This window comes from Oncorhynchus gorbuscha, linkage group LG25, assembly GCF_021184085.1.
Source record: "Oncorhynchus gorbuscha isolate QuinsamMale2020 ecotype Even-year linkage group LG25, OgorEven_v1.0, whole genome shotgun sequence".
NCBI classification, from domain to species: domain Eukaryota; kingdom Metazoa; phylum Chordata; class Actinopteri; order Salmoniformes; family Salmonidae; genus Oncorhynchus; species Oncorhynchus gorbuscha.
In genome coordinates, this window is record NC_060197.1 from 35,059,512 (window position 1) to 35,086,824 (window position 27,313).

The following is a 27,313-nucleotide window of genomic DNA, read 5'->3' on the forward strand; positions in this document are numbered from 1 at the left end:
CACTCCATCTGACTGAGGAAATTAAACCTGGACTGCCGCGTGCTTGGGTGAGCTCCCCATGGCTCCGTTGTCAAATGCAGCAATCAGGAAAAAACACACACACACAGTTCATTATTCCATACTGCAATATTGTAGGAGAAATGTGAAATGAGGATGCTGCACTGATGCATAAACCAGAGGCAAATCATGGCAGATCAGTTTAGTGGAGCTGAACATTATAGAGCCAGTGGGCTCACAGACAGAGGAGAGGAGGACCTGAGCAGCCAGGGAAATATGAAAACATGACAGTAGACAAGGCTAGGTCTCCGACTGAACTAGCCAGCCTGAACATAACGGACTAGCATAATGTGACATTTGCAAATGCTACATATCAACTCTGTAAACGGCCCATGTATATTTAAGACAATTACATTGCTATCAACCATGTCCATGGGACCCCTAAGTGACTAGTCTACATTCTAGCCTGATAATATTTTCGAATTCCTGGAATCTCTACACTAAATGACCACGCTTGACTTTTTTCCATCTCCAGACATTGGACAATGTTAGCTATGACAAGACCAGAAAAGGTACTGAAGCGATAACTGCTGCCTGATTAAGTCCATGTTTATGTCCTACTTAAACAAGTAGCCTAAGCCAATGTGTAAAAGGCCACAGCCTATGTTGTTGCACCACCTTCAGGCCCAAGTGAGCAATGCAGCTCCTTCGATAGATTGGCTGGGAGTGTCACGTGACACATACATGTACACTCAAACTCATTCCATGGAGGGCTGAGTGTCTGTGAGTTTTTGGTTTTTCCTTTCAATTTAAGACCTAGACCAAGAGGAGAGCACTTTACTAATGAGTGACCTTAATTCAATCAATCAAGGAAGGAGCAAAAACCCAGACACGTGACTTACAGCTTAAAATCATGTCTTATTGGAGTGCGAAGGGGGCTGGGACAGAAAGGGGTATTGGCTTGGCCTATTCTGAAATGAAGGGAACCATTTTTGATACGGTCATGTCAAGGGCACAATGTGACACCGACTGCAACCTACAGCTCCCCAGCAGAACGACTGCCCTCCTTTGTCCCGGAGCGTTTCCTCTTGACGTGGTATTTACTTTACTCAGGGTAAGAATTGGCAAGGCTTTGCCTTAGTTGAATACAACACAAAAACAATGACAACCTCTGTGTGTGTTTGCAGACAGTAATGTATTCCCAGACCAATATTTTTCCTGCTGTGTTCACTCAGTGCACATGTCAAATCCATTCCACCGATGGCTATGTACCTCATAATCAACACGTTGACAAGTTAGAGTGGAAAATAGTAAATATGAATGGATTGATAAAATTAGCCTGGTTATTAATAGACCATCAACCCTCTGGATACAGCAGCTGTCATGAAAAATGGACGTCGTTGCCAAGGTGAGCTGGTGCGCCTGCGTCTGAAGGGAAATGGAGCACGTGCACAGCGGGGCAGGCGGCCAATGGGGGGAACCTGTCCACCAGCCGGTCCCCGCGACCCCAGGAGTGATGCGGTTGGGCGCCAGGCACCTAACCAGATGCAATGAGGCACTCGCCTCGGTCCACTTAATTAGCTGAGGCCTGGGCGTATCTTTACGTTTTGAAGTGAACCGCTGAAGGGCAGCTTAAATGGTAAGGCTTATCAGGGCGAGGCAGCGGTGATAAGCCTTGCCTCTCTTTTATGGGGAGTTTGTGTCTGTTTGTTTTTAATGGTTTGTGGCAGGAAAATATCTCCCAAATACTTGAGGGAGGGAGGGAAATAATCCCACCCCCTTCGCTTTTCATTTGTCATGAATTAAAAACGGCTTAATCTCAAAGCCATATAAAAATGGGCCGCGCTTCGCAGCAGATCTGCGTCCCCGATCATTAGTCGACATTCAAAGTTGCGGGGACACTAGAGAGGTTAAGATACGCTCCTTTGAACGCTCATCTCCTCCAGACCAACCTCACATTAACTTCTTTAAACCAATTAGGAGTGTTAATGAAGTCGCCCTGGGAGTGTTCTCTGACTGTACTGTTTTGCCTCGGCAGCTTGAAATTCAGAATTATTGAACTGGGAGGTGAGAAGGGAGGGGCATGCTCATCAAAAGACGTCCACCTCCAAACAATGTTTAACACAAGCTTCTCATCTCCTCAGCACATAAAAGAGGTGAACGTTCCCTGGCCGTCAGTGACTGGAAGGAGACCACTTCAAATACAATGCTCCTCTGGGACCTCATCCCTTCCCGAACCAGCCGGGCATCAGCGAATGAAAACAGATGTAAGTGCGCAGTAGTGCCGTCCCACCCGGCTGCTGAATGACGAATGACCACCGTTAATGAATAGGCTAATTGGGTGGGTGTTTGACGGATCTGATTTTGAAGATGGCTATGCTACATGGCGACTCGGCTCTAACGCGAGGGAGAAGCGCAATGACCCTATGAAATAAAACAATCTGGACCAAAATCCATACATTCAAAATGAAAAGCTCCAGGCACATTAACAGTCATGCTCGGTCTTAAACTCAGTCTGGGGTTGCGTTAATAGTTCCCATGGCACAACCGTAAACTACACAAACTGTTACATATAGGGAGAGAATGGTGAGAATAGTAGTGTGGCGCTGCAGTGCTGAGTCAGGAGACCGGCTGCCTCTCCCACTCATGATCTGAGGCCGACAGAAGTTTCTGGGGGAAGGCAGGCAGAAGTGTGCCGCCCAGCTGTGATTAACCTAAGGTTGATGTCCGTGCCCCCGCGTATTCTAATTAGCATAATACTACAATCCCCATCTATATCATTCAGATTAGAGCGAGCGAGATCTTTTGCATTGTATACGTCTCAATACACTGCATCTGACGATGTCGCACTTCTGCGTCTGCAGTGAAAGGTGCCAGCTAGAGCGGAGCTTGTCAGATCATGAGACATCCCAAATACCGGTCTTATCACCTGTCGTGTCTGAACGGTTTGGCCTACAAACTATTGTTTGTGGAAAGATGAGACGAACACGAAGGTGTTCTCCGTTGTGCTCTACGACCTCCACAAGTAAAGTTGATCTGCCAAATTCTGTCTGTAGTGTCCAAACCGTTTGGGCTACACACTAACACCCCTCTGTGCAAAAGTGAGACTCTCATGAACATGTACAGTACCCGTAAAAAGTTTGGAACCACCTACTCATTCATCATTTATTTGTACTATTTCCTACATTGTAGAATAATAGTGAAGACATAAAAACTATGAAATAACATGGAATCATGTAGTAACCAACCATGTGTTAAACAAATCAAAATAGATTTTATATTTGAGATTCTTTCAATTAACAAGGTACACCTTGTTAATTGAAGTGAATTCCAGGTGACTTCCTCATGAAGCTGGTTGAGAGAATGCCAAGAGTGTGCAAAGCTGTCATCAAGGCAAATGGTGGCTACTTTGAAGAATCTCAAATATATAAAATATATTTGGATTTGTTTAACACTTTTTTTTGTTACTACATGATTCCTTATGTGTTATTTCATAGTTTTGATGTCTCCATCATTATTTTACAATGTGGAAAAGCCTTGAATGAGTAGGTGTGTCCAAACTTTTGACTGGTACTGCACATGTCGGATGTTTTGCTCAAGGACTCTCACAGGTCTCACAAGAATCGTCTGAAGGTCTCTCGGTACCAGTTAAAAATATTTATGGAAGTATATATGGAGACTGTTTAATGCCAAAAAATATGGGGTTAAATACATGTTTTAAAATAATACAAAAATCCTGATCTTTCTTATCTCTCAGATATAGGATGGACACTTCAGAACAAACTTCGTTTTTTGATATATTTTGGGGACTATCTGTTCCATGTAGTGAATCTGTTATTTAATAAGTTTGTATGGGTTAATTGCAGGCCCAAAATAGTTTATCCAATATTTATTTTATATATTTTTTGATTCAAATAGATCATACCAAGGATAATTTAGCTTTCTTAAAACAATTCCAGATAGCTTAGTAGAACCCCTCCCCTCGCTTAGACAGGGTTTAGACTCTGATGGGTTAAATTAATCATTTTGAGCATGAACCTCACCCTCCATTACACATCAGTGGACAATATTTGCAGGATCGAAACAAATAATAAATTACTTAATTTCAGGGATTCATGAGGGCAGAATCTGGGTCACTGTCTTTTTTCCCCTCCAACCTGGTAGGTTCCAAAACCGCAAGCCCACATGCATGAAATATCTATTAATCTAAGCATTGTGTGTGTGTGTGTGTGTGTGTGTGTGTGTGTGTGTGTGTGTGTGTGTGTGTGTGTGTGTGTGTGTGTGTGTGTGTGTGTGTGTGTGTGTGTGTGTGTGTGTGTGTGTGTGTGTGTCTTTGGAAATCTGGAATAGTGACAATGAGTACAATGTGTGAGTACAACACAATGGGACAAGATGGGTGAGTGTGTGTGTGTGTGTGTGTGTGAGAGAGACTGTGTCTATGTGTGTACGTCATTAGCCCTACACGTTTATGTGCATTTGTATAGTACTGCTACCCAATGGTATTCCGTATATCAGCGTTCCGTACACTTGACCTAATTTTAGCACCAAAAAAATGTAATACTTCCAGGTCAACTGTAATATTAATACCATTGTAAAGCACAAGCGAAGGCTACTGAGCAATAGTGAAAGGGGCAGATATGTCGTGTGGGGAAACAGCTTTTATCACCTCTAAAATGTCAATAAAACACTATAAAGAGTTTATATTATGTCTCATTACATACCTATTTGAAGGTGGGTGTCAAATATGAATATGGGAGTTAGGAAGGTGCTAAAGTTAACTACAGCTGTCACGGCTTTTGAGAGTCATGATGACTCGCAGTGACGATGCGAAAAATGAACTATTGGTTAACTCGCAAGTAATTCACTTTCCACTCACCATTGATAATGTCTTAATAAATAAATATTGTTCAATATATGAGTTCCACAAAGTAGGGAACTTTCTTTTCAGAGTCGAAGGATGTGATTCTGTTCAAAGTGAGAGATGAAGGACAATGTTAATGAACAAAGCATGAGATTGATTAGGGTTAATATTATAACTTCCAACAGCACAAGATGAATACTTAACATTACTATATAAAGCAACAATGTTAATATAAAAAAAAAATCTAACAGTTGTAACAACATCTCACCTCTTGTCCTCTCACTCCATCATATACAGTGTGTGTACATGAACACCTGCTCTTTCCATGAAATATACAATAGTGTCATGTTGAATTACACAGAAATCATATCCACATTGGTGAGTGCATTTCCTGGGAACTATCTTAAAATGTTACATACTTTAAAAAAAATGTAATATAATAATTGAATTATGACAGGAAAATGTCTGGGAAGGGAAAGACCCAACGAGAGCCCAAGAAACGGCGCCTCCACACCTGTGAACAGCTGCAGGCTGCTAACGAGGAGGTGAATGCAGGGAGGAGCCTGAGGGAGGTGGCTCGTGCCTCCTGTCAGCACTTGTTTACAGGGAAACCAAATGGTCCAAAAACATTCCACATAGTTCCTAACTATTGCAGTTTGGTTGTCTTTTAGGGAGTCCTGTTCATTTTCTTCACCTGGGCACAATCAAAGAGCAGTAAGAGAGGCACGCAGGAATGTTGCGTCTCAGTTTGCGTTAGAGCATGTATTTTGCAAACAAGTTGAATAGATATCCTACATTTCTTACGTGTGCTATACGCTATTGGCATATGTTATTGTAACACACCGATGTATTATTCACAGAGCTCTCGTGAATCGGGTTGGCACGGCAAAACAAAAGCTCTGTCAGCAGGTGACGGGTTTGCTTGTTTAAATGCAGATCAGAGGATGGCGCAGTGGTTTTCTTTTTAGGATTCTGCACATCAAAGTCTTATGCAATTCATTATTGATTGATTCAGTGTTTGTTATTGATGACCACATTGCTATTAGCACCCAACTCATGAAAAATGTGTTTAATATTATCCATAATAATATTAATACTAATGCTCATTTAAATGAAAATCATGAATAATTAAGGTTTCTTACAAGTGTATTTGGTTAAGTATGTTTTTTTTTTTATCTGCGAGAGAAGCACTACCCCTGATGGGAAGACGCTGTACGGCCACTATGAGTTGCATAATGCTTGCCGTATGGTAGGTCGTGACACGCCACGGTGTAACGTACAGTGTCGGAGGGGTGTGTTTTTTCATATTTTCTTGAATACTATTGGTCCAGTAAATCAAATTTTATTTGTCACATGCGCCGAATACAACAGGTGAAATGCTTACTTACTTAAATGCTTACAGTGAAATGCTTACTTACAAGCCCTTAACCAACAATGCAGTTTTAAGAAAATGCCTAATAAAAGTAATAGATAAGAGAATAACAAATAATTAAACAGCAGCAGTAAATAACAAAAGCGGGGCTATTTACAGGGGGTACCGGTACAGAGTCAATGTGGAGGCTATATACAGGGGGTACCGGTACAGAGTCAATGTGGAGGCTATATACAGGGGGTACCGGTACAGAGTCAATGTGGAGGCTATATACAGGGGGTACCGGTACAGAGTCAATGTGGAGGCTATATACAGGGGGTACCGGTACAGAGTCAATGTGGAGGCTATATACAGGGGGTACCGGTACAGAGTCAATGTGGAGGCTATATACAGGGGGTACCGGTACAGAGTCAATGTGGAGGCTATATACAGGGGGTACCGGTACAGAGTCAATGTGGAGGCTATATACAGGGGGTACCGGTACAGAGTCAATGTGGAGGCTATATACAGGGGGTACCGGTACAGAGTCAATGTGGAGGCTATATACAGGGGGTACCGGTACAGAGTCAATGTGGAGGCTATATACAGGGGGTACCGGTACAGAGTCAATGTGGAGGCTATATACAGGGGGTACCGGTACAGAGTCAATGTACGTGGCCACCAGTGTTGAGGTATTTGTGGTAATATGTACATGTAGGTAGAGTTATTAAAGTGACTATTCATAGATAATAAACAGGGAGTAGCAGCAGCGTAGAGGGGGGGGGGCAATGCAAATAGTCTGGGTAGCCTTTTGATTAGATGCTCAGGACTTTCATGGCTTGAGGGTAGAAACTGTTTAGAAGCCTCTTGGACCTAGACTTGGCGCTCCGGTACCGCTTGCCGTGCGGTAGCAGAGAGAACAGTCTGACTGGGGTGACTGGAGTCTTTGACAACTTTTAGGGCCTTCCTCTAACACCGCCTGGTATAGAGGTCCTGGTTGGCAGGAAGTTTGGCCCCAGTGATGTACTGGGCCGTACGCACTACCCTCTGTAGTGCCTTGCGGTCGGAGGCTGAGCAGTTGCCATACCAGGCAGTGATGCAACCCCCCCAGGACGCTCTCGATGGTGCAGCTATACCATGTCAACATTGCTAACACCCCGGATTTTGATGCCAACACAGTCGCTACATTCCCATTTGTTTTCATTGCAGTTTCGTTTAAATGCTCCAGTTATGCAAAATATGTACGGAACACCGTTAGGTAGCAGTAGAAACACACTTACTTTTCATCATGATTCCTGCTAATTACAAACTAATTGTCAAAAGTGTCAAATCGGCCTACCTCGTTTGTTGAGGAAGAGATCTGGATGACCGTGCTGATGGCTACCTCCAGGTAGTCCCTCTCAGACTGGTCAGCAGCAGACAGCTGTCTAGGTACACCTAGAACTTGCCGGCGTCCAGCGTGACGCTCATGACGATGACCTGACCAGACGAGACGAGGGAACAAAGAGAGAAGACAGTGAGACGTGGACTGGGAAGAGAAAATAAAGTCGCCCCTAAACACTGATCTGAGTTCTAGATTGTAGTTCGCTCCTATTGGTTCAGGTAAGGATTAGCTTAATCTTAGATCGGTGCCTAAGGGCCAATCAGAAACAGAAGCTCAGAGCAGGAGGGAAGAGCTGACAGACAGGCATGGGAGAGTGACGTTAGTATAGTGCAGGTAGAAGTGCAAGTAGATAAGAGGTATGTAGAAGTTGGAGAATGGTATGGTCTGGTGTACTCTCACCACAGGGTTGTTCAGAGTGACAGCAAATGCAGGTGACAGATGAAATAAATCATTATAAACTGGGTGGTTCGAGCCCTGAATGATGATTGGCTGACAGCCATGGTATATCATAAATATATCATGTGTTTTTACTGCTCTAATGATGTTGGTAACCAGTTTATAACAGCAATAAGGCACCTTGGGGTTTCGTGGTATATGGCCAATATACCACGGCTAAGGGCTGTATCCAGGCACTCCGCGTTGCGTTGTGCATAAGAACAGCCCTTAGCCGTGGTATATTGGTCACATACCACACCTCCTCGGGCCTTAGTGCTATTATAAACTGGTTAGCAACGTCATTAGAGCAGTAAAAATACATGTTTTGTCATACCCATGGAACAGATCATAGACAGCATGAGCCAGAAAGAGGGTGTAGATTGGACACAGGGCACAGAGCCAAGATGGTGGATATATCACAGGAGGACAGAACCCCTGACACATGAGGATCATGGCGCTCAACGTCCGAATAAGTCTGGGCACACCATGTTCTCCCCAGGGCCCATTAGATCAGAAGCACATTAGGATTCTGATGGGAGACGGCACGCCTCTCTGCTCTTCCATTTTCGCTCAAATAGTTCGGCCCAGCGTCTCACCACCATTTCGCTTTATGCACTGCGAGACATAATTGCTCTTAATCAAGGCAAATTAAACTTCAAATTTGAGAGGGGGGGGGGGGGGGGCAGGGGGACGTGAGCGGGGTCGGGCCACAAGTATGGTTGCCAGTAACCTAGACCTTATTTAACAGTCCCTTGTCTCTTGTATAACCTTCGATGCCATTCCTGACAACAACTAGTCATTACCCATCTGCTTTATGAGAATTGTGTCCGGCACATTCGGCCTATAAAAAACTGCATGCCTCTGGTCTCCTCCCACTCCCAACCCCCCTCCCATCCTTGGCTGATTACCTCAGAATGGGCTGACCCGGGGAGCAATCTCGGTGCTGCTGCAGAGGGGACTCGCTGTGCATTTCTGAGCTGAATGGCTGCCGTTTGTCTTTTCCTCAATAGACACTCCGCTGTCAGCCCGTGGAGAGACTGTCAGCAAAAGGTGAAAAGATGAGAGGAGGAAAAAATGGGGAGGGAAACAAACACTGTCTGCCACCAAATATTTTTTTAGAGGGGAGTGGGAGTGTGTGTGTACGCACGCAAGTAGGAATGTGCACGCAGAGAAGCAGACTCTCGTATAGGATAGAGCAGGAGTACCTAGTGGAAGGTAGTAATTGAGTCTAGGAGAGTGGACAAAGGAAAGATGCGCTGGTATGGTAACATGTAGCAAAGGCAGGAGAGAAGCCAGTAGGATCAGACAGTACAGACAGAAGCAGTAAAGAACACCGTATGACTCTATGAGATGATGTGGAATGTAGACTGGCGAGTGGGAACTGTTGGCAAGGCCAGGGTTCCATTCAGCAAGCACGCGCGTGAAAGCCCAGATAGCTTTCAGTGGGGCACAAAGTTAACGAAACGTTCAGATAGAACTGACATGTTCCTCTGACAATTAGAAATCAGGTCTGCTCTATTCAGGACATTTGTACCCACACCGTTCGGTACATTGCACCCGGGGGTATGGAGGTTTGACATGTACCTTGAGGTCGGACTTCTGCCGGACCCACCTCTGAGGACGCCCATGAGGGTGTCTGTGGCCCGTGTTCATGAGGATGTCTGTGGCCCGTGTTCATGAGGATGTCTGTGGCCCGTGTTCATGAGGATGTCTGTGGCCCGTGTTCATGAGGATGTCTGTGGCCCGTGTTCTCTCGTGGGCCTCGTCCAGGATGACGCCGTAGCGCGCCAGAAGGGGACATACCGTCTGTCATGTGCGTGCACCGAGGGAGAAAACACAGTGGAGAGGTCTTTTAAAGTGGACATTTTAATCAAACAACTGAAATACTGTGTCCTGCTATGTTAACCAGGTCTATCTTGTTAAGGATATTTAGAATGTAACTTTTTGGCTAACAGAGAGACAAGACAGGGAGGTGCTTTCTGAACTTCTCCAATAAGAATGCTCATTTTGGTTTTCCGTTGAAAATTGTTATTGCTACGATGTGCCCCCACTGAACAACCCCAGTTTTTTGGCTTCAGTAGACTAGCCCTTACTTAAGGAAGGTCTTGACCGAGCTGCAATATTTAAATCTAATTGAGTGACCCACCTCCTTGCCCAGCATGACGTGCATCTCGTCTGCCACCCCCTGGGCCACGCTCATGGCTTCCTCCCTAATGGGCTGGGTACAGGTCACTGCCTTCTTAGGGCCGCCCAAGAACTTCACCTTCTGAGGAGGGGGGAGAGGGACAAAAGGAAATGGAGAGAGGAAGAGGTCATTCAAGCACCCTCATTTGTACTCTCTTTACCTTCCCCACCTTCCACAAATCAGGAGCCAAACCAATACCATTCAAAAGAACTTTACAAAATGATACTGACGATCGCTTTGAGTAAGAAACACAGACGTTTTGATAGCACAAATGCTTTGAAGAGCAAAGCATTAATAAACTACCATTTATTGTCTGTAAACCCCATGGCAGCATCCCCGATTGCCCCCCCCCTTCTCCTATAAAATAGACAGCGAGCTCCAGAGATGCTGCGATGATAGCTTGTATTAGACAGAGTCTGACAGCTCTCTACTGATGTGCACGCCCGGTGGGGATCCCCCTACTTGCTGTCCAAAACACGAGGAGACCTAAAGTTAGAAACTGTTCCTTCCGCTGGATTAGCCTTGGGCTCGGATGAGTTCCCGTTAGTAGCAACCAACCTCTTTGCCACGGTTAGGGAAAACACACACTCTGCATTTAACATGTCAACAAATCAAGATGGGGGGGAAAGGAGATGGGTTTCAGCGGCAGGATGAGGCTGCAGTAAATAAAGAGTGGGAGAGTGAGGACACCCAGGCATCTCATTATTGAGTTATCAGTTGGCTTTTCTTAGCTGTGGACACGATTTGGAAAGGCACACACCTGTCTATATAAAAGGTCCCACAGTTGACAGTGCATGTCAGAGCAAAAACCAAGCCATTAGGTTGAAGGAATTGTCCGTAGAGCTCCGAGACAGGATTGTGTCGAGGCACAGATCTGGGGAAGGGTACCAAAACATATCTGCAGCATTGAGGTCCCGAAGAACACAGTAGCCTCCATCATTCTCTAATGGAAAAAGTTTGGAACCACCAAGACTCTTCCTAGAGCTGGCCACCCGGCCAAACTGAGCAATCGGGGGAGAAGGGCCTTTGTCAGTGTCACACTGTATAATGATAGGAGACAGGCGCAGTAATATGTTTTTTATTTCTCCACCCAAAATAAAGTATATCATGAAAACGATGGGGACGAAGACCAAAACAAACACTTATAAACACTACCATTCAAAAGTTTGGGGTCACTTAGAAATGTCCTTGTTTTTGAAAGAAAATCACTTTTTTTTGTCCATTAAAATAACATCAAATTGATCAGAAATACAGTGACATTGTTAATGTTGTAAATGACTCTCGTTGCTGGAAATGGCAGATTTTTTATGGAATATCTACATAGGCGTACAGAGGCCCATTATCAGCAACCATCACTGTGTTCCAATTGCACTTTGTGTAAGCTAATCCAAGTTTATCATTTTAAAAGACTAATTGATCATTAGAAAACCCTTTTGCAATTATGTTAGCACAGCTTAAAACTGTTGTCCTGACTAAAGAAGCAATAAAACTGGCATTCTTTAGACATCAGCATTTGTGTCTTCGATTACAGGCTCAAAATGGCCAGAAACAAAGAACTTTCTTCTGAAACTCGTCAGTCTATTCTTGTTCTGAAAAATGAAGGCTATTCCATGCGAGAAATTGCCAAGGAACTGAAGATCTCGTACAACGCTGTGTACTTCTCCCTTCACAGAACAGCGCAAACTGTCTCTACTCAGAATAGAAAGAGGAGTGGAAGGCCCCGGTGCGCAACTGTGCAAGAGGACAAGTACATTAGAGTGTCAAGTTTGAGAAACATACACCTCACAAGACCTTAACTGGCAGCTTCATTAAATAGTACCCGCAAAACACCAGTCTCAACATCAACAGTGAAGAGGGCGACTCGGGGATGCTGGCCTTCTAGGCACCAAATACAAAAACTAAAGATCTAAAGATCAATGACAAGGGATTGAATTTGAAATATTTTTTTATTAATAGCAAGGCAAGATTACAGAACTGTACATTAAATGTAGCTAGCTTTAGCTAGCTAGCTGGCTAGGTTCTTCACATCCACTGGGTTTCACAAGATGACAAGCCTGGTTTGCTCAGGAGTCCCTAAAACATTAAACAACACGAATTTAAATTTATACTAATGTCAAATGCCAAGATAAATGTTGAGCTTGTTGGCTAATTTTAGCTAATCAGCTGGCTTGTTAAAGATGCACTATGTAGAAATCGTTTCGCCATTTCCTGGTTGCTAAAATTCTAATAGTTTGCCTAATTTCAGTTTATGTGACAAAACAATCAATTATAGTGTAGAGACACAGGCACCTTAATTGGGGATTACGGGCTCATAGTAATAGCTGGAGCGTAATCAGTGGAATGGTATCAAATACATGGTTTCCATGTATTTGATGCATTCTATTCGTGCCGTTCTAGCCATTATTATGAACCATCCTCCCCTCAGCAGCCTCCACTGGTAGAGAATCATTGTACCATGTAAACCACTGAAATATATTTTCCATAACCAAAGATATAGTATTTTCAGCTGTTTGAAGCTGGTGTACAAAACCGAAAGTAAAAGATGCAAAAACAAAACTTAACGGGAAGCATAGAAATAGTGATCTACTGCTTCTTAAGACTTGCTTTCATTGAGAATGACAGATCTATAACTCACATTTCTATGTGAATTTGGTCAGGTCGCCCAAAAAGTTACATATTGCAGCTTTTAAATAGCAACTTTCGTAAATTAAAATTTTGACCCAAATATATGCAGAATATATTATTTTCTCTAGCTACAATAACTAACATATTCCTCTTAACTGTACTTTTTTTTGCATGATTCATTATGAAGTTCTAATTACTTACAATTGCTTACATCTTAGTATTTTTGGCAGAAATCTTTCTGAAGCAATTTGGGTCGCCAAGCTTTATGGGAGTTTTGATAACCACTCGATAGGAAGTCTGCATGTCTAGTCTGCATGTCTAGGGCCAACTAGAGGGTCTACCCTTTCCCTGCTTACCTGTGTGGTCTTGCCAGAGCCCGTTTCTCTGATGAAAATGTAGCTCTGGTGGCATGCCAGGACTTGTTTGAATTGCTCCTTGTACTCCCACATGGGCAGCTGCAGACAGGATCTCATAGTAGCATGCCGTGTGGGCCAGGTTGGTGAACGAGTTGATCTGCCGCTGTATGGCTGTCTGCTTGATGGAGAGAAGGCCCGCACTGCTGCCGCAGACAGCTGGGTTCAGGGCCATGCCAAAGTGCTTGACGTCCCGGTCTCAGTCCCTAACATTCGACAGCTAGTCTCGGTCCCTGTCACGGTCTCACCTGTGGTGGAGGTTACATGTTAGTAGTGTGTCAGATAAGCTTTTTTATATCAGCCAGCCAGGCCCCATTCCTACCTCCTACGTCTTACATGTTGGCAGGGCTAAGGGCTAGAGTAAGGGGTATGGAACAAAATAGAATGACGCCAACACAGAAATAGAACTCCGATCCGAGAGGGTAAAAGTGCACCGCGGTTCGGCTATGACGTGTCCTTTTCCTCAAATAACATGAAAAGGTTACTGCGCATTTCCCTTTCACTTTCACGCTACAGAAGAACGTAATCAAGTGTAGCATTCAAAGGTCACATTAATGAAGAAATTAAGTCTAAAATATCATAAGTCAAATGGTTAACACTTTCCTTTCACAAATGGGCGACATCTTTATTTCATTTTTATCATGCTACAATGCATGTCTGGCCCCAATAACCCAAGTCTTGAATTTCCTTCTTTGACAAAACCAATGTTGAAAACAGAGTAATGCTGACACTCAGAGTTGTTCCTTTAGAATATATGCCCCCCAAAAAATGACTGCAAACCATACAAATTTGTTCAAAAACACATTTATTGAAGAACATTGCAAATGCAGTTTGGTAACAGAATGATGGGTTGAGGTGTTTGTTCCCATTTTGTTACCAAACTTTGCATCTGCACTGTTCTTCAAGCAAATGTGTTTTTGTAAAAACACGTTCGGTTTAAATTGTTAAAAGTAGTCCTTGTTCAGAGTTAAATGGTTTGTTAACTTGGCAATCATTGGTTTTTGCTTGAAATACATTTAAAAAGGGGAAATCTGAGTCACGCTCTTAAAATGGAATTGCCCCCAATGTAGCCTATGTCATGTCTCTTGAGCAATGCACTATTTCCTATAGCTGCTGAATTGTAAAGGGAAATATGATGCTCCAATACAGTTTAGCTAGTGTAAAGCCTCAGAGATTTCTGAACTAACTTGTTCCTGGCTGACTTCTTCGTTCTCGATTTGGAAGAAAAGTGTATCAACTGTACATTTCGGTGTTCCTCAAGGTTCTGTTTTAGGACCACTATTGTTTTCACTATATATTTTACCTCTTGGGGATGTTATTCGAAAACATAATGTAAACTTTCACTGCTATGCGGATGACACACAGCTGTACATTTCAATGAAACATGGTGAAGCCCCAAAATTGCCCTCGCTAGAAGCATGTGTTTCAGACATAAGGAAGTGGATGGCTGCAAACTTTCTACTATTAAACTCGGACAAAACAGAGATGCTTGTTCTAGGTCCCAAGAAACAAAGAGATCTTCTGTTGAATCTGACAATTAATCTTAATGGTTGTACAGTCGTCTCAAATAAAACTGTGAAGGACCTCGGCGTTACTCTGGACCCTGATCTCTCTTTTGAAGAACATATCAAGACCATTTCGAAGACAGCTTTTTTCCATCTACGTAACATTGCAAAAATCAGAAACTTTCTGTCCAAAAATGATGCAGAAAAATTAATCCATGCTTTTGTCACTTCTAGGTTAGACTACTGCAATGCTCTATTTTCCGGCTACCCGGATAAAGCACTAAATAAACTTCAGTTAGTGCTAAATACGGCTGCTAGAATCCTGACTAGAACCAAAAAATTTGATCATATTACTCCAGTGCTAGCCTCTCTACACTGGCTTCCTGTCAAAGCAAGGGCTGATTTCAAGGTTTTACTGCTAACCTACAAAGCATTACATGGGCTTGCTCCTACCTACCTCTCTGATTTGGTCCTGCCGTACATACCTACACGTACGCTACGGTCACAAGACGCAGGCCTCCTAATTGTCCCTAGAATTTCTAAGCAAACAGCTGGAGGCAGGGCTTTCTCCTATAGAGCTCCATTTTTATGGAACGGTCTGCCTACCCATGTCAGAGACGCAAACTCGGTCTCAACCTTTAAGTCTTTACTGAAGACTCATCTCTTCAGTGGGTCATATGATTGAGTGTAGTCTGGCCCAGGAGTGGGAAGGTGAACGGAAAGGCTCTGGAGCAATGAACCGCCCTTGCTGTCTCTGCCTGGCCGGTTCCCCTCTTTTCACTGGGATTCTTTGCCTCTAACCCTGTTACGGGGGCTGAGTCACTGGCTTGCTGGGGCTCTCTCGTGCCGTCCCTGGGGGGGGTGCGTCACCTGGGTGGGTTGATTCACTGTTGTGGTCGGCCTGTCTGGGTTCCCCCCCCCCTTGGGTTGTACCGTGTCGGAGATCTTTGTGGGCTATACTCGGCCTTGTCTCAGGATGGTAAGTTGGTGGTTGAAGATTTCCCTCTAGTGGTGTGGGGGCTGTGCTTTGGCAAAGTGGGTAGGGTTATATCCTTCCTGTTTGGCCCTGTCCGGGGGTGTCCTCGGATGGGGCCACAGTGTCTCCTGACCCCTCCTGTCTCAGCCTCCAGTATTTATGCTGCAGTAGTTTATGTGTCGGGGGGCTGGGGTCAGTTTGTTTATCTGGAGTACTTATCCTGTCCTATTCAGGTGTCCTGTGTGAATCTAAGTGTGCGTTCTCTAATTCTTTCCTTCTCTCTTTCTTTCTCTCTCTCGGAGGACCTGAGCCCTAGGACCATGCCCCAGGACTACCTGACATGATGACTCCTTGCTGTCCCCAGTCCACCTGGCCATGCTGCTGATCCAGTTTCAACTGGCCTGGGCCCTAGGACCATGTCCCAGGACTACCTGACATGAGGATGTCCCCAGTCCACCTGGCCATGCTCCTGCTCCAGTTTCAACTGTTCTGCCTTACTATTATTCAACCATGCTGGTCATTTATGAACATTTGAACATCTTGGACGTTCTGTTATAATCTCCACCCGGCACAGCCAGAAGAGGACTGCTGCTCTCTCTAATTCTCTCTTTCTTTCTCTCTCCGGAGGACCTTTGCCCCAGGACTACCTGACATGATGGCTCCTTGCTGTCCCCAGTCCACCTGACTGTGCTGCTGCTCCAGTTTCAACTGTTCTGCCTTATTATTATTTGACCATGCTGGTCATTTATGAACATTTGAACATCTTGGTCATGTTCTGTTATAATCTCTACCCGGCACAGCCAGAAGAGGACTGGCCACCCCACATAGCCCGGTTCCTCTCTAGGTTTCTTCCTAGGTTTTGGCCTTTCTAGGGAGTTTTTCCTAGCCACCGTGCTTTTACACCTGCATTGTTTGCTGTTTGGGGTTTTAGGCTGGGTTTCTGTACAGCACTTTGAGATATCAGCTGATGTACGAAGGGCTATATAAATACATTTGATTTGATTTGATATCTTAGAAAATGTCCGTCTCCAGTTGCAGGTGGTTCTCCAAAAACCAGAGAATATTCGGAAAGATATCAAATCCACGTTTTGTATCGAGTGAGAAGTGCCTCTTGCACGTGTGTAGATCATTGTTTTGGTCGCACTGTGTGACCTGCTGTCATCTACTTTTACGCGTGTTTGCGGCCGCGTCAAATAGAAACAATTAGTTCCTGCAAAGATGTTGGAAAATGCAAGATGTCTTGCGGCTAAGATGGCAAGGAAACTCCTCACTCGACTAAAAAAATTGGGGGGATTTGATAACTTTCTGAATATTCTCTGGTTTTCGGTGAACCACCTGCAACTGGACAATTATAAGATACACTTATTCCGAATCGAGAACAAAGAACGTATCACGAAGAACAGGTTAGTTGAAATATTCCTTCTGAGGCTTTACACTAACATAGCTCAACTGTAATGGATAATGGAGCATCACATATCCCGTTACTGCAGATAACTAGTTATATTTCCTATGAACATCAGCAGACCATCGTGTTGTCTTGGGTACACCACCTCAGAACTCATGTCCTTATGGGCCTGGAATGTTGGCATGACACTCGGTACCCAATTCCATGGAAGCATTTCAAGAATGTCTGTTCTGCCAACAAAGTTGGCCATGTAGTTTTGACGTCCACTGACTGAATCATTGGGTGACATGCAAATTTTTTTTATTTTTAATTTTACCTTAATTTAACCAGGCAAGTCAGTTAAGAACATATTCTTATTTTCAATGACGGCCTGGGAACAGTGGGTTAACTGCCTGTTCAGGGGCAGAACGACAGATTTGTACCTTGTCAGCTCGGGGGTTTGAACTCGCAACCTTCCGGTTACTAATCTAACCACTAGGCTACGCTGCCGCCCCAATGAGACCTCTTGGGGAATTGGTTCTTTTCCTTTTCAGTTGCAGAACGTTAATGACAACGCTGTGATTTAGCTAGCTATCGGGCCAATTAGTTTGCTAACTAGCTCGTAGTATCTACAGAACAGAGCCAGCTTCAGATAGTTTCAATGAACTAGTAATGATCTAGCTAGCTAGCATGCTAACGTTAGTAGGCAGCTAAAAAATCTCCTGCGCTGTAGTGCCGACAAAACACAAATAAAAAGGATCCTCTCTCCATATTATTCCATTTACATAACCATTAGAAGACGTTGTCGTTTAACTCGATGAATCATCATCTCCCAAATCCAACCAATATCGTTAAGACATCTATTATTTTTTTTACACGTACATAACTATCCAAAATAAGGAACAAAAGTAGGTTGATTATGATTTATGCCATGCAATGTCTGCACAGTGCTGCTAAGCACCACAAATATGGCGACCGGAAGCACTTACCTCAATCATTGTTAACTCTGCGAAAATGACAGGAAAACAGCAATTTAACGTGAGTTTTGTCGAGCCAGATATATTCAATATTTGTGCCACCTGAAACTGTAAAGGACAGCTGCTGCCGTGGAGTCGGTGGTTGCCTGTCTTGGGGATGTTCTGGCTGACCAAATGCAGCTTCCGCCTAATAAAAAAGAGGGTCCATGTGTAATACCAAATTGGCCTATGGTGATAACATAGAAAAGATAAACATAGTTGTACAATCCATCCCAAAGCCAAAAATGTGAGAACTCACATTTGTTTATAAATAACATGTATATGATAAATATGTATTTGAAGAGAGCTGTCCTTTTCTTTGTTATGCCAAAATGTGGATGTCAGTGATTATTTCAAACCATGTCAATCTTTCAAGAACATATGAAAAACCCCATCCACATGAGACATTTTCAGTGCTTAGATCTCTTCCAAGAGATTTCTTGAATGTTTCAACCTATAAGATTATGTAGTGATGAATCAGCTGACACTGGAAACCATCATTTTCATCGACAGAGGTAATTACACAGCCTGGGCATTGCTAACAAGCATCATAATGGCAAATGGCTCATTGCTTGTAACCAGGGATTGATGGTGATGGGGAAGGAGAGGTCAACGTTACAACAAAGCCTCGCTAATGCTCTATATCCAAGGCAAATTTAAAATACCAGGCTGTTTTCTCCTTTTCTTTCACAGGCAATTAAATAACAGTCCAATTGTGTGTGAAATAGGCCTGCCAAGCAGAGCTGCTGACAGACATAGAGAAGACCAATACCACACTGACACAGGAGAGGAATAGCCCTTTTATCTAACTGTGAAAAGGTACAATAGCCTGCTACCTGAATGGAAAATCCTCTCGATAATATCAAGATGTCAGGATTGCAGGGCTGCACTCTAAACATCAAGTAACTGTATAACAATTGACAATAAAACTGGTATTGTTCAAAATAGTTATTTCAACAGATTTGCAAGATCTAGAGTGTATTTTAATTTATTTAGTACCTCAGCTGTTCAAGTCACCAAAATGAACATTGCCATCTTAGAGTAGAATCAATAGAACGTAAGTGGACGAGGTATTGAATGCATGTTTATCTGGTTCTAAATATAGATTATTATTGTTGTTGTTATTATCATTGTGTCTGTAAAAATGACAGAAGATAGCATCAAGCCAGTTACAGAAATCTATTTACAAACTATTCCTTAAATCTAATGCTGGTCTCAGGAGACAACTGGTCTCCTGCTGGTCTCGTGTTTGCCTGCTGTGTCATCGGAGTGAGCAGTCCTACTCTTTGGGATAAGACAGTCGAGCCGGAATGGGAAAAGCCCATTAACTGCAATCGATCCCTAACAGAGAGTCAACTACAGACAATGAGAAGTGTTGGATCATGATACGGCATGAATGTTTGAATAATGTAGTAGGGAATCACTTAACTCATTCTTACCTTACACAATTGATGTGATTTCGTGACAAAAGTTGCTGCTTTTAAGGAAATTGATGTCTTTTGATATTTTGAAATAGATTCTACAAACACTGAGATCTGTGAAAATGTAAAAGCTACAAATAAATGATTGAAATAAACATGTATTTAATGTAAACATAGAGTATTTTTTGATGTATAGTCCTGATATGTTTGTTTAGTATCAGAATGCATTCATACACTCTTAAGAATCAACAAAATATCAGCATAATATACAATTAAATAACAAGAACATTATCACAATATCACAGTACCACTGAAGGAGACCGACATCTTTGGGAAACAACTCACAGATCACAGTTTAAACTCCTCCTTGTAAGCTACTCACTTGACAATAAATGGATGTATTGTACCTAGGGTTAGTTAAAACACTTCTTTAGCCAATCATAAGTTGTAAACATTTAATAAGGCCAATCACTGTGGAAAATAAGTCACCATTTGCCCATACACGAAATACACCATTATTTGATAAAGTGGCAGCGATATTTAGAGCCATGGTTTAATCACAAAGTTAGACACATGTGGAATGTTAAAGGTCAGTGCTGATGACCATCTTAGATGGGGAAAGCACAGAAATATCCAAACTGTAAATTAGCATTTTCACCCCTTATCCTTTCAGATCTAGATAGAACAGGTTTTTATATGCTGGTGTCCCGACTCCCCTCATTATAATTATAGACACACACGTTGTTGATGCTATAAGTGAGCTAAAGCTGGTTGACTCATATACATTCACTGTTCCTCTCTCTCGGCAACTGTGTGGTCTGGAATGATGTGGTCGCTCAATGTGTCGCCCCCTAACCTGCTTTTAAAGGCTTAATGCTCATGCAGGTGTGTCATTTCAATCAACAGAAATAGCTCAACCATTACCCACGGTTGAAAAATAATATTTTCCCTGTAACATTTAGCTTAAGCTTTAGTTATCCAAGTCTTTTTTCCCCCTATGGGATAACAAAGCGAGTGACTAACCAGGTTGTTGGATGGCTCATTTTGCCTGAGTGAGACAGCGGTGCATTGATCAAGAGGGAGTGTGTGGGAGTTCGAGATGACAAAGCTGGCAGTTTCTAAAGATGGTTGTCACACACTGGAGTAATGGGGGCCCTACAGGTAGTGATGCCCTGAGGTGATGCACTGGAGCAGCCAACTCCAACTTGAAACGCTCTTGACGACAATTTGCATGATGGGGCTTCTCCCAGCAAGGAGAGGCACACAAACAAGCACAATTCACCATTTCAATAGTTACGCCCAAGATTGAGAAGGAGTGTTGGAGGATGCTCCATCTAACAACACGTCAATTGACTATCATGCAAACACTCCAAACATTTGAGTAAATGCTTTTAACTGAAGACGACCTCATTACTATCCAGACCTGGGTCGAATGCATATTGTGTGCTTGATTTAGCTTGTCAGGCACAATGGAACCAATAGAATAGTCCCAAAACTGCATACTCCAGGAGAGCATAATCAACATGCCAGGTGAGCTAAATCAAGAGCACTTTAAGTATTTGAAAGAAAAGAAAATACGTATTTGACCCAAGTCTGTTACCATCCAGGAGAGGACAACTTTACCCAAGGTACAAGCCGGTCCAGAACAGTGATGTCTATCCCCTTACTGCATATATCAGTGGCTCCTGTCTCTTCTTATCTCTCCGGCCCACCCTGTTATCTTAATAGAGATCACACTGTACACCTCGAGAGTGTGCTGACCCCCGGCGTGGCCTCTCTGCTTATCGGCCCACCACAACTCTCCATCCCTCCCTCCACAACATCATCTGACGCCGGCCTCACAAGGGGGCCTCGGGAGCCATTTTGGTGCAGCGGTAGATTGTTTCCTCAAAGGAAAAGCGGAAACTGTGAGATACACTCTTAGAAAAAAAGGTGCTGTCTTGAACCTAAAAGGGTTCTTCAGCTGTCTCCATAGGAGAACCCTTTGAAGAACCATTTTGAGTTCCATGTAGAACCCTTTACACAGAGGGAGCCTAAAGAGTTCTACCTGTAACCAAAAAGGGTCCTCCTATGGAGACAGCCGAATAACCTTTTTGGAATCCTTTTTTCTAAGAGTGTAGGTCACAACGGACAAAGAACCATCAACAAAGTGGAATAGTGACGCGGATGTAGGTGTCTGAACTCGACTCGACGCGAGTAGCTACTCAACTTGGGTGATTTTACACAAAGTATTTGCATGACTGCCCACGGATTCTCCACCTCAATTCCCTGTGCATAAACAAATCAAATGGAATATAAATAAGGCCATAAAAAGCAACAACCCGAGTGGTTCCGCATGTTGTTTCCCCCGGGACTTTGCCCTTGTGGGGAAGCACAACACGTAATTGGAGGTAGTAAATAACAGTGAAGAGATGTAACTCTACCATATATCTAGGACCTTTGTGGAGAGGAGAGGTTTGATGTTTGCTGTTGGGTTCGGGTGATTGATACTAACGCTAATGCTAGCGGGCGGCAGCTTTATTTGCTTCTTTAATCAAAGACAGCATCATCAAAAACATTGCACTGACATATGGGGATCTGAACGTATAGACACAATGCAATAATCACAGCATCATTCAATAAGCAGACGCTCGCACAAGGGTGGGAACGAGTTGAATGGCTCATCCATGCGTGGGTGTCAAACAAACAGGAAACACGATATCCGACAAGACATTTCACACTGTTTTTTTTTACCCTCCCCATCAGAGATAATGACAGACCTGTCATCCACTGAACAGAAAGTTACACTTTCAAATCACAACACCAGGCAACGACCCCGTGGGCTCGCTCGGTGCACTCTGATTGGCTCCCTCGCCCAGGGATTGCTGATAGAAGTCAGGTAACGTAAAGAAGAGAGAACTGAATGAGACGTGGGACACAGACACACTGCCATTGGCCATCGGTGGCCAGGACACCTGGCTGGTAAAGTAATTAACCCCGGCGAGTGGTTGGCATGGAAACCGCTGACTCCAAGTGTCCCCCCCCCACCCTCTGCTCTCCCCCTAGTTCCCTGGCGATGATGGAGTGTCAAATCCCACCACATCCAGCTGCCTCCTGCCTCCTCCAATCACACCTATTAGAGCTGGCAGGCTCCGTGGTGACCCGGCTGGGCCACTGTGTCTGTTTTTCCAGGGTAGTGTGTGTGACGGTGTGTGTGTGTCTGTCCAGGGTAGGAGATGAGTGGGGGCTAGGATGAAGTGTTTGTAGGAAAGCATCGCACTACCGCTCCCTATGTGAGAATGTGATTAGATTGTAGTGCTGCCAAAATCCCCACACTTGATCTCAAAACAAATTTACTGACAGGTACATATAATAAGGCACAACTGTACACACACACACACACACACACACACACAATTTTTAACAAATAGTATTTTAAACAAAACTACGTAACTATTCTAAACAAATTCATACTTACATAAGAACCCAGGCAGACTCACAAACTGACACCCACACATGAACACACATCCACACACACTCCCTTTCACACTCTCTTACACACACAGAGTGGGGTAGTGGAGGGTATACGCAGGTTTACGCCATATACCCACATGTTTTTCAGTGGGCATTGCCTATACTCACTTCTTAATCCCCAGGATGAGTATCAAAGTAGTGTAATGGAGGTTATCCTCCGTATCAATTAGCTGGAAAACACCTTTCTAAAATGCATATCGCACATGCAAGCGGTTTTATGGACAGAGATGGAAATATCTGTTTGAAATGTGGAAAGAAAGGACCTGTAAAGATGCAACAACTATCATGGGTTGCTATTATAATTAGTATAATGTCTTTGGCTGCTGGACCATGAAAGAAAGAAAACCAATCGAGCAGGAGAACGCACATGAGGAAGTCTTTGTAAAACATCTGCCTCCACGTTTCTATGGTGAGATTTTGGCTATAGGCTACTTTGAAGCAAGGTAAGACATGGTCATAATATGAAGTCAAATGTCCAGCTTTCAAACATTTAAGGAACAGGAAAAATATAGCCATGCTAATGACTGGCCTAACCATACTCTGGTAGATGGAAAGGCTTTCCCAAAAACCTTCTCAATTAAATGTTAACTAGCTACAAAGTAGACTATGCCTACCTGGCAGAATGATATCATGATTATTTGCATCAATCCAGTGGCCATCTGTTAAGCAAACTCCATCTCATGTGCTCCAGAAACACCCTTAACCAATCAACAGTACTGGGTGTCTGTACTACAGAAACACCCCTAACCAATCAACAGTACTAGGTGTCTGTACTACAGAAACACCCCTAACCAACCAACAGTACTAGGTGTCTGTACTACAGAAACACCCCTCACCAATCAACAGTACTAGGTGTCTGTACTACAGAAACACTCCTAACCAATCAACAGTAATAGGTGTCTGTACTACAGAAACACCCCTAACCAATCAACAGTACTTGGTGTCTGTACTACAGAAACACCCCGAACCAATCAACATTACTAGGTGTCTGTACTACAGAAACACTCCTAACCAATCAAATCAAATCAAATGTTATTTGTCACATACACATGGTTAGCAGATGTTAGTGCGAGTGTAGTGAAATGCTTGTGCTTCTAGTTCCGACAATGCAGTAATAACCAACAAGTAGTCTAGCTAACAATTCCAAAACTACTACCTTATAGACACAAGTGTAAGGGGATAAAGAATATGTACATAAAGATATATGAATGAGTGATGGTACAGAGCGGCATAGGCAAGATACAGTAGATGGTATTGAGTGCAGTATATACATATGAGATGAGTATGTAAACAAAGTAGCATAGTTAAAGTGGCTAGTGATACATGTATTACATAAGGATGCAGTAGATGATATAGAGTACAGTATATACGTATACATATGAGATGAATAATGTAGGGTATGTAAACATTATATTAGGTAGCATTGTTTAAAGTGGCTAGTGATATATTTTACATTATTTCCCATCAATTCCCATTATTAAAGTGGCTGGAGTTGAGTCAGTGTGTTGGCAGCAGCCACTCAATGTTAGTGGTGGCTGTTTAACAGTCTGATGGCCTTGAGATGGAAGCTGTTTTTCAGTCTCTCGGTCCCAGCTTTGATGCACCTGTACTGACCTCACCTTCTGGATGATAGCGGGGTGAACAGGCAGTGGCTCAGGTGGTTGTTGTCCTTGATGATCTTTATGGCCTTCCTGTGACATCGGGTGGTGTAGGTGTCCTGTAGGGCAGGTAGTTTGCCCCCGGTGATGCGTTGTGCAGACCTCACTACCCTCTGGAGAGCCTTACGGTTGTGGGCGGAACAGTTGCCGTACCAGGCGGTGATACAGCCCGACAGGATGCTCTCGATTGTGCATCTGTAGAAGTTTGTGAGTGCTTTTGGTGACAAGCCGAATTTCTTCAGCCTCCTGAGGTTGAAGAGGCGCTGCTGCGCCTTCTTCACGATGCTGTCTGTGTGGGTGGACCAATTCAGTTTGTCTGTGATGTGTACGCCAAGGAACTTAAAACTTACTACCCTCTCCACTACTGTTCCATCGATGTGGATAGGGAGGTGTTCCCTCTGCTGTTTCCTGAAGTCCACAATCATCTCCTTAGTTTTGTTGACGTTGAGTGTGAGGTTATTTTCCTGACACCACACTCCGAGGGCCCTCACCTCCTCCCTGTAGGCCGTCTCATCATTGTTGGTAATCAAGCCTACCACTGTTGTGTCGTCCGCAAACTTGATGATTGAGTTGGAGGCGTGCGTGGCCACGCAGTCATGGGTGAACAGGGAGTACAGGAGAGGGCTCAGAACGCACCCTTGTGGGGCCCCAGTGTTGAGGATCAGGGGAGTGGAGATGTTGTTGCCTACCCTCACCACCTGGGGGCGGCCCGTCAGGAAGTCCAGTAACCAGTTGCACAGGGCGGGGTCGAGACCCAGGGTCTCGAGCTTGATGACGAGCTTGGAGGGCACTATGGTGTTAAATGCCGAGCTGTAGTCGATGAACAGCATTCTCACATAGGTATTCCTCTTGTCCAGATGGGTTAGGGCAGTGTTCAGTGTGGTTGAGATTGCATCATCTGTGGACCTATTTGGGCGGTAAGCAAATTGGAGTGGGTCTAGGGTGTCAGGTAGGGTTGTGGTGATATGGTCCTTGACTAGTCTCTCAAAGCACTTCATGATGACGGAAGTGAGTGCTACGGGGCGGTAGTCGTTTAGCTCAGTTACCTTAGCTTTCTTGGGAACAGGAACAATGGTGGCCCTCTTGAAGCATGTGGGAACAACAGACTGGGATAGGGATTGATTGAATATGTCCGTAAACACACCAGCCAGCTGGTCTGCGCATGCTCTGAGTGCGCGGCTGGGGATGCCGTCTGGGCATGCCGTCTGGGCCTGCAGCCTCGCGAGGGTTGACACGTTTAAATGTTTAGTACTAGGTGTCTGTACTACAGAAACACCCCTAACCAATCAACAGTACTAGGAGCCTGTGCACTTGAATTAAAGGGTAACTACATTTCTGAGATTTTTCCCAGAACTCAAAGTTGTCTCCTGATGTGGTTTAAGAGTTGTTATGGACTTCCAATGTTATTTTTCTATTAAAAAAGCAGAACCTAAAAAAAATTGGGAAAATTAGAAACCTGTGAATTTCTGACTCAGTTGACAGCCTAATTTATCTGTTTCAATAGTAAGCCTACTATTAGACTAGTTGCACAGTACAGCTTGGGTTGGTCTGACTGTGAAAGACCAATATGGGATTTAGAATTTTAGGTCATTCAGAGTGTGTCACTGTTTCTCATAGACTTTTTCCCACAGGGAGCCTTTTCCTTAGCCGGGGCGGGCCGCTTGGAAAAATATTGGCAACATTAGAGTATACCCACTTCTCCAGGCACCACTACACCACTGCACCACTAAAGCACACCGCACCACTACACCACTGCACCACTGCACCACTGCACCACTACACTACTGAACCACTACACTACTGAACCACTACACTACTGAACCACTACACTACACCACTGCACCACTACACGACTGAACCACTACACTACTGAACCACTACACTACTGAACCACTACACTACACCACTGCACCACTACACCACTACACCACTGCACCACTACACTGCACCGCACCACTACACCACTGCACCACTACACCACTACACCACTGCACCACTACACCGCACCTCTCCACTACACCACTACACTGCACCTCTCCACTACACCACTACACCACTGCACCACTACACCACTACACCACTGCACCACTACACCGCACCTCTCCACTACACCACTACACCACTGCACCACTACACCACTACACCGCACTTCTACACTACACCACTACATCACTGCACCACTGCACCACTGCACCACTACACCACACCTCTACACTGCACCACTACACTACACCGCGCCGCGCCGCACCACTGCACGACTACACCGCACCACTACACCACTACACCGCACCACTACACCACTGCACCACTACACCACTACACTACACCGCACCACTACACCACTACACCGCACCACTACACTACACCGCGCCGCACCACTGCACCAATACACCACTACACTACACCACTACACTGCGCCGCACCACTACACTACACCACTGCACCGCACCACTACACCACTGCACCACTACACTGCACCACTACACCACCGCACCACTGCACCGCACCACTACACCACCGCACCACTACACCACTGCACCACCACACCACTACACCACTGCACCGCACCACTGCACCACTATACCACTA

General features: G+C 44.1%; 1 long non-coding RNA gene and 1 pseudogene across 1 annotated transcript; one reads left to right on the plus strand and one right to left on the minus strand.

Annotated features, from left to right (window-relative positions):
- Positions 1-13,426, minus strand: part of LOC124013864 — a 38,828-nt pseudogene extending 25,402 nt beyond the window's left edge.
- LOC124014268 lies at positions 759-4,364 on the plus strand. The gene is made up of 3 exons (XR_006834989.1): positions 759-1,111; positions 2,142-2,264; positions 4,107-4,364. It is a non-coding gene; the product is annotated as an uncharacterized LOC124014268 (long non-coding RNA).
- Positions 13,427-27,313: the final 13,887 nt, after the last annotated feature.